This window comes from Sphaerodactylus townsendi, linkage group LG09, assembly GCF_021028975.2.
Source record: "Sphaerodactylus townsendi isolate TG3544 linkage group LG09, MPM_Stown_v2.3, whole genome shotgun sequence".
In the NCBI taxonomy this organism is placed as follows: domain Eukaryota; kingdom Metazoa; phylum Chordata; class Lepidosauria; order Squamata; family Sphaerodactylidae; genus Sphaerodactylus; species Sphaerodactylus townsendi.
This window is the reverse complement of record NC_059433.1, coordinates 79,260,335-79,277,246: the sequence shown is the minus strand read 5'-3', so window position 1 is coordinate 79,277,246 and position 16,912 is coordinate 79,260,335.

Below are 16,912 nucleotides of genomic sequence, written 5' to 3'. Positions count from 1 at the left end.
ACATCTGGATGGCCAGAGTTGGACACTGGTGATTTACAGTGCATAAAGGTGAGAATTTGGATGTAGGCCTATGAGATCTGTGTTCAAATCTCAGTTTAATCATAGCTCTCATTCAATCTCAATGTTCCATTCCAAAGAAAGTGACCAGAGAAACAGGTGAGATATTTTAATTCCAGGAGCAGAACTTTGCTCATAGATCTCTGGATACAGTCCAGTACTTAAACCCTAAATCCCAAGGACGTAGGTAAGGGTTTTTTTTCTCAGGTTCCCCCCCCCCCCCCCCCCCCGCATTACATGTCTGAAGATAAAAGGAGTCTGCGGTCCCTGGCCTCAGAGAGCTGCTTTTATAAGTACTGAGGCTGGGGCGGGGCTTGGGGAGGCATGGCCACGCCTCCAGGGGCAGATGGGGGCATGGCCACGCCCCCGAATCCCCCCATAAAAAATCTATACCTAAGTCTCTGCTAAATCCTAAGCAAAGTTATGCCCTTCAGTGTCCACTTAAGTCAGTGGGTTTAGCAGAAATGTTAACTCTTTAGGAACGCACTGTAAGAACTTTCCAGCCCCAGCTCAAATTTTTACTACATGAAGCATAATGAAGGAGCAGGGGAAGGGTATTTGTCTCTTCAGCTATCTAAAGTTTATGATACCTGATAAACCTTATGCAAGATATTCGACGGAAGAATGCATAATTTTTTATTCCAAAATGACCAGAGTTTGCTGATATCGGTATGACAAGGAGTAATAGTTGATGAAAGTTTTATGTTTGAGTGTATATGTGGCGCTGCCCAAGTGGTACTAACTTGTTTGTATTTTAAAAAGGCAACAGCCTATAAACAATCAAAAATAAATCTTACATCAATTATTATTCCATCATACACTTATAGGGTACTTTTAAAAGGAGCCTAATCACAGACTCGGGAGAATATATTGAAAAGATAAATGCAGGAGAAGCTCTTTGTAGCTTGTATCATAAGCATACTGCAATTTGTATGCCTTCTTATTTTGTGTTAATAACAGAAGTTTTTTTCTAAAAAAATGTGAAGAAAATTACAACATGCAGCTATTTTATAATAAGCAGATGGTGGCTAGGCATGAATAGATTTCCAACTGTTCCTCATCTAGTCAAGAGTAGAAATAAACATTTGCTTTGTACCAGCTTGCTATGACATCTTGTTCCAAAGTTGCAGGCTTACGACTGTGTAACGGAGAAAAATAATCAAATCCTCTTTTGATTTGAATTGGAATATTGTTACTGAGGGGTGGAGGCCTGGGAAACGACGCTGCATAACAATCTCAGGCTGAGCATGCTATCATGCAAATGTCCCAAAAAATATTTCCCTTCTCTCTGAACACCTAGGATAACACTTTTTTTACAAAAACCCAAATGCTGGGGAGGTAAAAATGTTGAGCCCTTCCCTTCTTCAAAATGAATTTATATATATTTTTTTTGTGAATGATTGCTCTGTCTCGAAATCGTAATGTTTCTGGTTTGGGGCACGTGGCAGGGATTTCCTGGATGCCACATGCGTATCCCGTCTTCAGATGTCAGTAGCATCACAGCACATAGGAGACTAGGATGCATCCTCCGATACGTGGAAGATAGCCAAGACCCAGTCACACAGGGCTCCATGGTGTGAACATTCATTAATCACTCAACACACGTACGGCAGGCCGCAGTTCGTGATGCTGCAAAAGTGTGCTACACTCTGAGCTTCACAATGCCCACCTGAAATCCAGAGTGAACATTACATCCTTGGAAATTATTCAGTTCAGTGTTCATGCAAGAGGAAAACCCATTACTCCTTAAACCAGCTTACCTGGCAACACTGCAACAGCAGAGGTAGTACATCCCTTTTCCCAATATTTCCATTCCATTAACTTCTCCAGAATCTATGGATAAGAACATAAGAACATAAGAACAAGCCAGCTGGATCAGACCAGAGTCCATCTAGTCCAGCTCTCTGATACTCGCAGTGGCCCACCAGGTGCCTTTGGGAGCTCACAGGCAGGATGTGAGAGCAATGGCCTTCTGCGGCTTTTGCTCCCGAGCACCTGGACTGTTAAGGCATTTGCAATCTCAGATCAAAGAGGATCAAGATTGGTAGCCATAAATCGACTTCTCCTCCATAACTCTGTCCAAGCCCCTTTTAAAGCTATCCAGGTTAGTGGCCATCACCACCTCCTGTGGCAGCATATTCCAAACACCAATCACATGTTGCGTGAAAAAGTGTTTCCTTTTATTAGTCCTAAAAGATGTTATGGAGTGGCATCATGCTGGCAGGGGATGATGGGAACTGTAGTCCATAACATCTGGAGGGCTGCAAGTTTTCACACCTGTGTACTAGTGTGTCCTTACAGAAATCATAGGAAGGGTCCGTGGTTCAATAGTAGAGCATCTGTTCTACTTGTTCTACCCAGGTTAAATCCCCAGCATCTCCAGTAAAAAGACCTTTTGCTGAGATCATGGAATTCTGATGCCAGTTTGTGCAGCCAGCTCTGACTATGATGGATCAATAGCCTCATTCCGCCTAAGGAAGTGTCATGGGTCATTAGCAATGGTATTGTCTTGTTTACGAATCCAGTTGTGAATTACTGGTATAGTGCAAGAATATGACAGTATCCAGGAATGCATGGATGCAGCCTTAGACTGTGGTGTTTGCTCAAGTTAAAGGAACTCTGGGAAAACACAGTTGTCCAGAGCAAATTATACCATAGATTGATGTACCCTGGGTAGCTCCATTTCCTCGCTGGTGCATTGCGATTCCTGCATTACGTAACACAGGGCAGGAGAGAAGATGTGAAGGAATGGCCCCCAGAGAAAGAGCTGGCATTGTGCTGCCGTGCTGCCAACTGAGGAAAGAAAATGAAGTGGTGACGTCGGGGAAAAATTCAGATCTCAGAGTCTGATTGGGAGCATTCCATCAACTTTGCAGAAAAATGAAAGTAAGTATGGTTTCGGTCAGCGTCTGGATGGAAGACCTCCTGGGAATCCTGTGTCGGATGCTTTGATTTCCAAAATGGCAAAAAGGTATGATATAGATGTAATAAACAAAACCTTGATATTCTCAAAAGTACAAAAAAAATGTGGGATTTAAAACTGTCAGGCTCAGAAATAGAACTGTCACACTGTCTTATTTTTTGTTACCAGTTTTGCATGGAGCAAGAATTCTGCTTATCATAAGGTGCCATGAATGTGGCTTTTGAGAACCACAGTCCAACTAATCAATATATGTTATGCAATTCATTTATTCTGTCCCATCTTAAAGGCAAGAAGAGCCCCAAAGAGAGCTACCTCAAGTCAGCAGCCTCAGAAATATCAAAACAGAACAATCAAAATGTGCAGATGTCAAGAACTGTCACAAAAAGCACATACACGGCAGGATCTGAAAAATAATTTCCATTGGAAAATCGAAAGTTACCTATTGAACACTCTCTTTCATTTCTAAATGCAAATGCCTTCATCTTGGAAAGGAGACTCATGCATGTAGCTGGAACAGATATGCTCTGTGACTCTCATCCGATAACATTTGTATTTGTCTCTTCTGATAACACCTGCATTTCTCCCATGGCTGAAAATGCAGCCAGGGAAAATAATTTCCAACTGAAAAAGAGTTCAGCCACCACTTTTCTAGCTCCCTTTTCTTTCCTCGCATCCACAGTCTGTTTATTGCTGAAAGAAAGAAAGAAAGAAAGAAAGAAAGAAAGAAAGAAAGAAAGAAAGAAAGAAAGAAAGAAAGAACTAATCCTAACGATCCAATCCAACTAAATCTAACTAAATCTAATCCAGAATCTAAACGGAATCCAATGAACGAACTACAGTGAAATGAAATGGGTGGCATGCAAGGGAAGAGAAGGGAGGGAGGGAGGGAGGGGATGGAGTAAGGGATGGCATGCAAGGGAGGGGGAGGAACCCCGGCATCTGGACATGGCCCACTCACCCTAGCAGAGGGAGGGGGAGGGAGGGGTGGTATGCAAGGGGAGGGGAGGGAGAGAGTAAGGGGTGGCATGCAAGGGAGGGGGAGGAGAACTCTGTGTAATACATAATTTTAGCTTGAGGGCAAAGTCCATGACGTTGGTATATTGAAATTAAGTTTTGGCCACTAATTTTTCAGATTCACCCACACATTATGTCATCAGAATCGGAAACCTAGAAAATAGTGTTCCTGTCTGAATTCTGATTCTATCATTCTTGCTATGGACTAGAACCTGAGTTCTGTGCATTTGGGAAGCCAGATAAGATCAATTACCAGAAGCTGACAACAAGAACCATGTAAATGAGTTTAACCTTTCATGCCATTTATCTTGCCCCATTTTAAGTGATGTTGAGACTGCTCCCAAAAATGTATAAGAGCAAGTGTGGTGTAGTGGTTAAGAACAGGTGGACTCTAATCTGGAAAACCAGGTTTGATTCTCTACTCTTCCAAATGAGCGGTGAACTTGTATCTGGTGAACTGAACTTGTTCCCCCACTTCTACATTCCTGCTGGGTGACCTTGGGCCAGTAACAGTTCTCTCAGAATTCTCTCAGCCCCACTTGCCTCACCAGGTGGGGAAAGTAAGGGAAAGGAGTTTGTAAGTCCCCTAGAATCTCCTAAAAGGAGAGAAAGGGGGGGGGGATATAAATCCAAAGTTGTCTTCTTCTATAAGAAGACCTTAACACCTCCTTCCATTCATGATGCGACTTGCACCTTAGTAACTTGCACTTTGGAAGACAGCTCCTACCAAAGAGTAGTGGTCATTAGCCATCCAGGAACAATATCAATTGGAGATGTATGGTTGGCAACACAAATGCCTCCATTGAAGAGTCTGTTTTCCTTATTGTGGTAACAAACAGCCACTGAAGAAGACTTCAAACCAACCTGGGCAGACACAGTATCCAACAGCCTAAGCAGAACCGAGCATATGTTAGCAGAACTTATGAATCTGATCACTGGACATTCATATCTAACATAGCTTAATTCACCAGGATCAGAATGATCAAAATAACTGTAGGGTCTGCTTGGAAACATCTATTTCAATCAGCATCACATATCTAGGGAAGGAGCCAAAAATAATATAGACAGTCCATAGACTGTAATAGTCTCTCGTTGACAGAAAACCACAGAAACTCTAACATCTGCTTTTCCTCTGTCCAGACTATCTGGATTTATTACCTTGGCATCCAGGTGTGCACCATTTCTTGTTACTCTTTGGTGTTTAAGGCTCATATGTCATCTGTTTCCAACCACATCAGAATGAAGTGCTTGTTCACTTTGGCAGGCAAAGGAGGACCAAAGGAAAAGGAAGTCAGAGGCCGGGAGGGGGAAAAAAATGATGATTCTGAAAAGAAGACCATAGTCGCTGAGTGGTAGTTGCCATCCAAGGCTCTATCTCCATGGGAACCACAAGATTACAAAAACATGAACATAGATGCCGGACAAATGGAAGTCTATGAAATGTTGTGTAAATATTGGAGGAATTCACCGCCCAAGGACCAGAGAGTAACTTTGACAGTTCTCTGCATCTTGATCCACTCTATGGAGCTGTTGGCATACTATGGATTATTTTTTGATGAAGTTCATTTAGAAAATGAAAGAAAATATAGAGCTCAGGTGATTCCACTCCTATCTGGCTCACCTGTCTCAGACGGTGGCTCTGGGGTTCCTGCTATATTGCCCCCATGCTATTTAACCACTGCAGAGGTCATCCAAATTAAAAATAATTGCACTACAAATAGTGCAGAATTGTGTAGTGCAGGGAATCCTAGCAGAGAGCTGCAAACGGAGGGAAAACCAGTCCAAAAGACGTTAGGAAACATCCCCCCACCCCCGAAAAGAATGTAAGAACTGATAATCTTGCTCATTAATTTGCATGAGGGAGGGAGAGTAATGGCAGCTATGCCAAGAGTGAAGAATAATGAAACAAATGGGAATATGGATGTCAAAATACCTGACGAAATGACAACAGATTTTGACCAGAAATTAGACTACCTGGGTTAATTATTTCCTTCCAAAATGAAAGCAGGGAAAGTTTTAACAAATTGAAACTACAATGATCTGAAATAGGGAAAGACACAGGACAAATAAAAAAGATAGCAACATCAAGTGAGCAAATAAAAGAACCCCCAAAAGAAGACAGAGAAAGGTTGCAAGCGATGGATGACAAACTTGATTTATTTCAAAAGCGAATGGACAAGAGAAAGGACATCCTGGCAATGGTTGAAATGAAAAAGAAAGAGACTAGGGCTCATTCCGCACATGCAGAATAATGCACTTTCAAACTGCTTTCAGTGCTCTTTGAAGCTGTGCGGAATAGCAAAATCTACTTGCAAACAGTTGTGAAAATGGTTTGAAAACGCATTATTCTAAATGTGCGGAAGGGGCCTATGTTAAGAATAAGGCGGCAGGAAAAAAGAAAAAGATGAGAATCTTCCAAAAATATTTATGTTTATATGAAAAGATATCTAATAGTCTATAGTCCATTGCATTTTTTTTCTCTTGATCTTGTATGTATATAAGGGAATAATATTGGAATGGAAGTTATTGTTCTCTTTATTACAGATTTGAGAATTGGAATATTGCAACATAAAAAGGAAAGTAGTCCACAAACTTAGTGTGATGCCAGATAATTTTCAGAGTGACATCCTAGAAAATGGATGTCAGCATCAAAATAATAAAAGCTTTGTAACAAGCTCTAAATAAGAGTGATTAAAAATAAATAGAAATAAGATAGATACGTTTTAATTTTATGTATTTTTCAACTACCTATTGTGTTTTTCCTTTTTTTTGTATGTAATGAAATGTTCAAATTTACATGTACTATGTTAACATTGAATAAAGCTTTTCTTTAATAAAAAAAGAAAAAAAAGAATTGTGTAGTTCAAGTCACTTATGGTGGGTATGTATTGATTGTAAAGATACAGAACTTACTATGAGAAAAAGTCCACTTTCCTTAGATGGATAATGACAGAGAAGGATCGCTGTCTTGATTTGCTGGTACAGCACACACAACAGTAGTGCATATGGTCAAAGTACGTGTGGGGGTGGGGGTGGGGGAGGGGGTTTGTGAAGTTTTTTCACCAAGAGGTGAAAATTCCTGCTAGCTGTTGGTGAATATTCATGATATCCTCAGTTTGAGATTTTGACATCTTGTGAGGCACTCATCTCTCAAGCCAAGAGATACAAGAACCGTCTTCATAAAAGATAGAAGTTGCACAGTTTGCAAACTGTGGAAGATGTCCTCTTAGGAGAAAAGTGCTTTGGCTCCAGCGAGTGGCAAAGCGGAACAATTCACGAGAATGCTGGGCAAAATGACAACAATCTCATCAGTTGGAAGAAAGAACTGGAAAGAGGAAATGTTAATGAGGCTGTTTCTGTCTAACAACAGAGCCCCAACCATCACGCTACAATAGTTGTAATTTTCAACAGACACATTTGCACCTGGTTTCCAGGACATTCTCCTCCAACTCAATCCGATTCTGGCTTCAAACAGACCTATTGCAGGAAATAACTAATGCTAACATTCTGTGTGGATGGGAAACAAAATGGTAAAGAATTTATAATAGGCATTCAAAACTGTTTACACTTGTTGGAACGACAGGGAAGAATGATGGTGCCCAGTGGCCTTGCATCTGCAACAAACTCCATGCATTAGGGATAATATAGAAGGAGGCCTCCCAGTATCCAAGCTCATTGCCTATCAATGCCTGAGGAGGAATGAGGGGGAGGAGCTCTAGTAAAACCATAGAGTCTTTGCAAATGCTAGAGCATCAAAAGATGTCACTTCCAGTTTTTGCCAGAAGTGAAGTCAGCAGAGACATCCATCCAGAAGTTGTTGGGTTGGCATCCCATAATGCATATATGTATTTATTTATTTATATGTATTTTTATCCTGCCCTATACCCAAAGGTTGGGGGGGGGCATACAACACAAAACATAAAAATCACCTAAAAATAATTATAAACTGTACAAAATAAAACCTGTTTAAAAAACCTAAAAGCCCTTCAAAAATCCTTTAAAAAGCTATTACAATTCCTAAAAATGTATATTATAGCCTATATAAGATGTTGTATTTTATTAACCAGCAGTAACTTCAGTGCTTAGGTTTTAGTGTAAGTTGTTGTGGAACTGCCTGGGGACAGGTGAGTAATCATGCATGGGGCCTGTGGGGTCTTGAAACCATCAACCCAGCCCGTGCTTTCTTGCAGAAATTGTTCATTGGAAGTTGATCAATCCAAATATCTGAAGGTGCATGTGGAAAGCTTCACCAACCTCAGGGTTACCATGCTTTACAATGGAGAAGAGATATAATGTTGTAACCTGCCTCCTTACTTGCAAAACTCTCTGAGCTCACTCTGTCTCTTCTTCCTCCCAGCTTGCTTCTCCCTTTCTGCTTCTGCTCTTGTACCCTCTCCTCCAGCCAACCCCCTCTCAATTCTACATCCTCCCCTTAGATAGCCCCAGCCCCACATTTGGTCATCTCCAGCGGTGGGATTCAAATAATTTAACAACTGGTTGTTTACAAGCACCATTTTAACAACCGGTTCTGCCAAAGTGGTGCGAACCTGCTGAATCCCACCACTGGGCATCTTCTCTTCTTAGCTCCTTGCTCCTTAGCCAGCCCTTCTCTGAAGCTATATCCTGCCTCTGTGCCTTCTATGCCTCCTTGGTCGAAGCCCCACTACCGTCTTAGCCACGTTTCAGAACACAAACTAACCAGGTTTGAGGGACGACCTCCCCGGTCGAATCCCCACTACCGTCTTAGCCAGGTTTCAGAACACAAACGACCTCAAACCTGGTTAGTTTGTGTTCTGAAACCTGGCTAAGACAGTAGTGGGGATTCGACCTTTGTTTCACTGCCAAAGCAGTTCTGTTGTTATGGCAACCCTGGTTGTGGTCTCCTGTCCCTGTCCCTACTCTGCTACACACATGTGAATCTTGCTGCTGGCCCTGGGCAGGAACCTTCCCCATCAGATGGGGTATTTCCAGGTAATTCACCACAGTTATCTAAAAGCCAAAATAAGTATATAGCTGCTGGGTCAATAAAAGTTGGGGGGGACTAAAAAAACAGTATTCAAGGGAGGAGCCACGAAGGGGATCTGAGCAAGTCATGTGTCTTTTCATATGATGTTTGGCTGAGAGAAGAGGGCCCAGTGGGAACGGTGGTCTGGGATGGGTCTCTTCAGTCCCATATAGGTGAGAAAAAACAGAGTGCCATGCATAGAGAGATGTTCTAGAAAGTATGTCTAAAGAAAATGAAGTTTTCCTACAGGCGTAAGCTGGGATACATTACTGTGTGGTGGTGTTCATTAAAATTGTGTTGTGTAAGATCACACATTGGTGCATATTCATCACTCTTAGGTTTTCAGTATGGACAATATCCAATGACATTTGGACCTCAATGGATCATGTCGACCGAGCCTTACTACTGAAGCATCAAAAAACTTTCTCTGAGAAATAGTATAGCAACATAGCAAAGCTTCCTGCGGTGATGTTTATATCTGAAGGGAAACAGAGACAGGAGAGCTGTTGTTCAGATAGCCATAATTTATCCTTCAATTCCATAATACCAAGGGATCACCATTCTGACATACATTCAATAGGTTGCACCACAAAAATCCTTCCAAGGAAAAAATACACACACCCCACCTCAAACTTCAAAGTGAGAGGAACCGTAATTCCCCAAGAGAGTTGGAGAAAGACCAGAAGTATCAAAAGTAGGGCTTTGGGGCACTATAAGATGTAGGATTTAGAAGAACCAGTTTATAGGTCCTGAGGTAGAAAAACACCCTCTGGGTAGGCTGGGTAATTCAAACAACCTCTTACTGAGGAGAAGCAGGTGTGACAACTTTATGGGTGACAAGAAGAAAAAAATAAAGCCGTTCAAACCCAAAACAAATTTCACAAACTGCCATTGGCAATAAGCTACATTATCATCTTTCCATAAAATGAGGGTTGCAGCAGATTTGATGCGGTGGAAACTTTGACTAAATCAGTTTTGCGATTTGGGATATGGGCCAAGCTGTCAAGAAATTGCTATAAAGGGCAATTAGTTTACCAAGTCCCTTTTAAAAACCCAGTTGAGAAAATATTCTTGCTTTCACTGCTTGATGAAGAAGGATGAGCAGCTTTGTGACAAATGTTTCTCGGCATGAGCCTCAATTTTTTTTTTCAAGCAGTGTGTTTTGTTCACTCACATGAATCCGTTTCCTTGCTAACCTACACTTTGCCAGTTTAAACTGGTTTTGTGGTAATTTTCTGTGCAGCAGAGCACACTGGGGACTCTATTAGATCCATATATGAACTCACGTGTAATGAGACGAATCAGAGATGTACATTTAGACACCAACTAATCAGACTTGTAAGCCCCCCTTAAAAAAAAAAGACCAGCAATCCTTTACTGCTGTATGTTGTAATTTGGAACACTGTATTTTAATGGGGCTTAGTGTTTTAATGTGAATAGAGCCTATATTTATTTATAGTAGTTTTGATTATGCTTAAATTGTGCTCTATCTGTTGTATTTATGTTGTGCACCACCCTGAGCCCTCTGGGGGAGGGCGGTATACACGATGATGATGATGATGATGATGATGATGATGATGATGATGATGATGATGATGATGATGATGATGATGATGATGATGATGATGATGATGATGGTGGTGGTGGTGGTGGTGGTGGTGGTGGTGGTGGTGGTGGTGATTATACAAAATACACGGCAGCCAGGTATCACTATCGGTGTTGGTCTACGTCACCATCAAGCCCCAGCCAGGGGCCTAGGATGTTGTGATGTATCGGCAAAGGATGTTTGCGGAGCCCAGCAGCGCGGCTTTTTGAAGTTGACAGATGTTGATTTTGTCGATGTTAATTTGTTTCAAGTGCTGCCCCAGGTCTTTTGGGACAGCACCCAGCGCGCCGATGACCACTGGCACCACTGCTGCTGGTTTGTGCCAAAGATGCTGGATCTCGATCTTTAGATCCAGGTATTTCGCGATCTTTCCATGTTGTTTTTTGTTGACCCTACTGTCATTGGGTATCGCGATATCAATGATCCACACCTTTTCTGGTTCGACAATGAGAATGTTGGGTGTGTTGTGTTGCAGGACTTTGTTTGTATACGAAAGTTCCACAGTATCTTGGCTTGCTGATTTTTGAGGACTTTTTCAGTCTGATGTTCCTACCAGTTGTTAGAGGTGGGCAAGTCTATTTATTATTATTATTATTATTATTATTATTATTATTATTATTATTATTATTATTATTATTATTATTATTATTATTATTATCATTATCATTATCATTATCATTATCATTATCATTATTATCATCATCATCATCATTATCATTATTATTTATTATCATTATCATTAATGTAAAGAAAGTTACTAAGATCAAGATAATTCATACCATGGTATTCCCCATTATTATATATAGCTATGAAAGTTGGACAATGAAAAAAGCTGATAGGAAGAAAGTTGATGTAACGAAAGCCACTTATATATAAGTTCTGCTTTCTGCGCTGCCACCAATAATATTTTTCCTTATATAGCCCACTCAATACTGATTTTCCCCAGACACCACCCTTTGCGGGGAACACAGACACACAGACGAAAATACTAATGACTGGAAAGGTTTTAAAAGGTGAACAAAACTGAAAACTTTTATTTGCGGTTTAACAGAGGCTTCTCCGGTAACTTTGAGGAGGTTTAACGCTTGTTGGTTTTCCAGAATAAGTTTCTGTCTTAAGATGTTACTTCAGATTCATATGCACACCCCACACACACGCAGGTGTCTCTTGAGGGAAGATTTAGCTTTGAACTAATAAATTCCCTTACACACACAGACACTATTCCTCACTGCTCCAATACCCACTGATCACACCCAAGCACACAGTCCAAGCCCAGGAGATTCTGGCACACTTGGCCTCCCTCTCTCCCACTAGTCCTAATATGGCTTCACTGCCTCTGGACTGGCTTCTCCCAGACTGGTGATTCTGGTGATACACCCAGGGGCAAGGCAGACTAGATAGGTCTGGGCAGTTTTAAAACCGCCAAGCTCCTGAAGGGCACTTCAATCTGCACCCAGTCAGGGCCTCCTCTCTCTGTCAAGCTAGGCTCCCCCTAGCTCTTGCCAAACGTTACTGGACCTTTTTCAGCCAATCAGGTCGGTTCTCTCCTTGTGGAGCCTTTTTTTCTTTTTCTGGCTGTTGCTAAGGCCTTCTCCCTTTGGCCTGCTGTATGCCAGCCCTTCAGGGTGGGGCAAGTTCGTTACAGTTGACTCATTTGAAGGGTGGTATTTGAAGCGAACGTCATGGAAATTGTGGGCCACCAAAAAGACAAATAAGTGGGTTGTATATTGAATTAAGCCTGAACTCTCTCTTGAAGCTAAAACGAGTAAACTATCTTACCTGGTCATATTTTGGTCACTGAAGGAGACAATAATGCGAAGGAAAGTTGAAGGAAAAGAGAAAGACCCAACAACAGACAGACTGACTCAGTCAAGGAAGCCATGGCCCTCAGTTTGCAACACCTGAGCAAGGCTGTTAACAATAGGATTTGTTTTTGATGACATTAATCCATAGTATCGCCATAAGTCAGAAATGATGGATGGCATTTAACACATTCAAAGTTATTAATACAATTAATTGACATTTTTTTTAAAAAAGTATTTAATATTCAGAAAATGTAGTCATACTTATAGTAAATGGCGAGCTGACAGAGTTCATAGAGGTCAACGGAAGAGTGAAAAGGAATTGATTCCACAAATAATGTAACTGACAGGAGCATTTTCAATTTGTAGTGGTTTAGAGAGGTGGTGAACTGGTTAAGAGTAGTGGACTCTAATCCAGAGAACCAGGTTTGATTCCCCACTCCTCGACACAAGCAGCGGGTTTTTATCTAGTGAACTGGATTTGGGTGACCTTGGGCTAGCCACAGTTCTCTCTGAACTCTCTAAGCCCCACCTACCTCACAAGGTGTCTGTTGTGGAGAAAGGAGTGGAAGCAGTTTGTAAACTGCTTTGAGAGTCCTTAAAGGAGAGAAAAGTGGAGTATAAATCCAAACTCTTTTTATTCTGTCACTGTAGCTTTGCACAAATCTTTGCCTCCATCTCTGAAGGGGAGGGGTGTGTCCCACAAGAGAAGAGAATCATGTTAAGTATAATCTTTGCACTGAAATCCTGGTTCACTTAATGAGAACTGGAATGCAATTTGAAACATCTCTAAAAACTCTATCAGTACTTCGTATCCCCCATTTACATTCCAATTGGTCACAGCTACTTGTTCGTAATCCAGCAGCCAGAAGTAATAATTAAAGGAGAAAGTCTGACTTTACCAGTGACCTCCTCTCAAAACTCATGCCCTAACAGCTGAGAAAAGAAGCAGCCCCATTAACTTGGTGAAATTTGAGACAGGGATTTGAGGTTGTTACGGACAATTAAGCTAGTGGGATAAAGAAACAGTGCCCCAAGGCCAGAAGACAAAATATTCTAACCAAGGTCAAGGCAGCAGGGTGCATAGCAAGAGAAGCCATTGTTAGCAAGGAAAGCACAGCTGGCTGAGTACCTCAAGGGAAAGGATTTCAGGCTCTCGCAGAATTGGGCCCCAAAGAGAAACTTTAAAAGAGAAATGGAAGCAGAGAAGCACAAGCTTGGGCAAGATATTTAAATACATAAAATGAGGCTAAATGTTGAAAACAACCTTTTAATAGAGAGGGGGGTGGCGGTTCATGGTGCTTCAGTTATTAACAGCTATCATTAAAGCAGAGATGGCAAAGCCCTAACACCTGTTTCCACATCACAGTTACAAGCTAGGACAAGACCGTTCCAGATCAAAAATGAGAAAGCCACCCTTCAAAAAAATCCCACCACCTAAAATGTGGGTGGTGACGGTTTGGGAGAAAGGAGTTGTCTGTTTGAATAACTGTAGTACAAATTGATATCTGAGGGAAAAAATTACATAGACAATGAAATACATCAGCATAACCTGAATCAGATAATACTTGATCAACATGAGGCAAAGGAAAGGTAGAAATGAACTTTATTTTCCATATGGCAAAGGCCTGTCAGGAGGGGTATCGTCATTAATGATTGGAAGTCTGAAGATTCATAAGGGGAAGGTCGTTTATATTCAAAAAATATGTCTAAGAAAATTATATTTTAGAGCCTCAGAAAACAGAGTCCCAGCCTTAGGCCAAAGGTAGCTGAATAACTCCAAGCCTCCGAGCTTTCACAACATCATGGGGCAGTGCCTCAGCATTGGTAAATTACCACAACTTCACTCATTGACTCTTCTGGGACAAGTGCTCAGCGTGGTGTAATGGTTAAGAGTAGCGGACTCTGATTTGGAGAACCATGTTTGGATCCTCACTCCTCCATATGAAGCCTGCTGGGTGATCTTGGGCTAGTCACTGTTCTCTCAGAACTCTCTCAGGTCCATTCCGAACAGCACAGAAAAGACGCCTGTGGGATACCTTTAAAAGAGGCAACTGCCTCATTTCACTCTGCACACCCAAAATAGGTCGTCCAGGGGGCATCTTGAAAAGAGGTGGCTTCTGGTGTGCTTTCCAGACAGCAAAAGCATCAGAGGGGAAAAGAGGCTATTTCCTGCCCGACCGTTTTGCTTTCTGGTCAGTTTCACCCTCTACTCGTGCCCGACATTTTGTGTGCAGTTGAAGGGATTCTCCCTGCCTCCATTTGCTGAAGGTTGCCTCCAGACATTTTCAGGCTCTGATCCTGGGTGTCTTTTCAGCCCCCAAAGTACATAGTTGTAATCAGCTTTTCCTTTTCCTATTGCACAGAAAAACTTGTCAGTCGGCAGAGGGCAGGTCAACCCAGTGCTTCTCAATGGGAGGTCGACGGGTCTTCCGAGAGGTTAAGATTCTCACATTTGTGTCTGCATAGCTATGGAAATAGCTCATTGGATGTTTTAAAAAATTAGGAAAACTATATATTGCCAGAATCCACAGGACCAACTGAGTACAACTATTTTTGAAATCCAGGCTTTAGGACGCCTGAACATAAGAACATAAGAACTAGCCTGCTGGATCAGACCAGAGTCCATCTAGTCCAGCATTCTGCTACTCACAGTGGCCCACCAGGTGACTTTGGGAGCTCACATGCAGGATGTGAAAGCAATGGCCTGCTGCTGCTGCTGCTCCTGAGCACCTGGTCTGCTAAGGCATTTGCAATCTCAGATCAAGGAGGATCAAGATTAGTAGCCATAGATTGACTTCTCCTTCATAAATCTGTCCAAGCCCTTTTTAAAGCTATCCAGGTTAGTGGCCATCACCACCTCCTGTGGCAGCATATTCCAAACACCAATCACACGTTGCATGAAGAAGTGTTTCCTTTTATTAGTCCTAATTCTTCCCCCCAGCATTTTCAATGAATGCCAGTCCTGGTTCTAGTATTGTGAGAAAGAGAGAAAAATTTCTCTCTGTCAACATTTTCTACCCCATGCATAATTTTATAGACTTCAATCATATCCCCCCTCAGAAGTCTCCTCTCCAAACTAAAGAGTCCCAAACGCTGCAGCCTCTCCTCATAAGGAAGGTGCTCCAATCCTTCAAACATCCTCGTTGCCCTTCTCTGCACTTTTTCTATCTCTTCGATATCCTTTTTGAGATGTGGCGACCAGAACTGAACACAGTACTCCAAGTGCGGTCGCACCACGGCTTTATATAAGGGCATGACAATCCTTGCAGTTTTATTATCAACTCCTGAATTTTGCAGCACTGACTTCTTGTTACTGATAATGGCAATGGCCTAAACAAAATTGATGTATTTTTCTTTATACCAAAGGATTCCTCAGTACTGTCAATATATGAAGAAAACTCAGTTGCTTATTACAAGTGAATGTTTAGTATTTTTTCAGGTTGCATGTATTGACCTTTGAGCAGTACTCAGAAGTGTGAAATGCAGCTGCACAAGTTGTTCGCACGTCTTCCATCACTGCTAACAAGCATTCATGTTTGTAATTTTTAAAATGTTTTTAATCTAAAACAAATTGCTTTAAATGGGACACGCTTAGTTAAAAAAGTTTAATTAATTTGATGCTTCCTTCAAATATCTCTTTTAATGCCCATTTTCCCCACTTAAGTTGTGTTCTTGTACTTTGATCCAGAAAATAACAACACATGACATTGGTAAAACGAACAGATGTTCTTATTTATGTATATGCATTGCAGTGCTTTGGATAGAATACAAAGTTGCATTCTTACTCTCTCCTTGTGGGAAGCAGGGCATGGAAGTATCTGTTTTACCCAGTGGCCAACAGAGGCACCAGACTGTCTTAGCAACCACAGGCCAACCAATGTGGTGAAGTGGTTAAGAGTATTGGATCCCCACTTGTGACATGGAACCTCGCTAAGTAGCCCTGGGCCAATCAAATTAAGAACATAAGAACAATCCAGCTGGATCAGACCAAAGTTTGGATCCCCACTTGTGACGTGGAACCTCGCTAAGTAGCCCTGGGCCAATCATATTAAGAACATAAGAACAAGCCAGCTGGATCAGACCAGAGTCCATCTAGTCCAGCTCTCTGCTACTCGCAGTGGCCCACCAGGTGCCTTTGGGAGCTCACAGGCAGGAGGTGAAAGCAATGGCCTTCTGCGGCTGTTGCTCCCGAGCACCTGGACTGTTAAGGCATTTGCAATCTCAGATCAAAGAAGATCAAGATTGGTAACCATAAATCAACTTCTCCATAAATCTGTCCAAGCCCCTTTTAAAGCTATCCAGGTTAGTGGCCATCACCACCTCCTGTGGCAGCATATTCCAAACACCAATCACACGTTGCGTGAAGAAGTGTTTCCTTTTATTAGTCCTAATATTCTCTCAGTTTAACCTAACTTATAAGGTTGTTGTGAGGATAAAATGGGGGAGAGGAGAATGTTGCAAGGTGTTTTGTCTCCCTATTGGGAGAAAATAGAAATTGAATC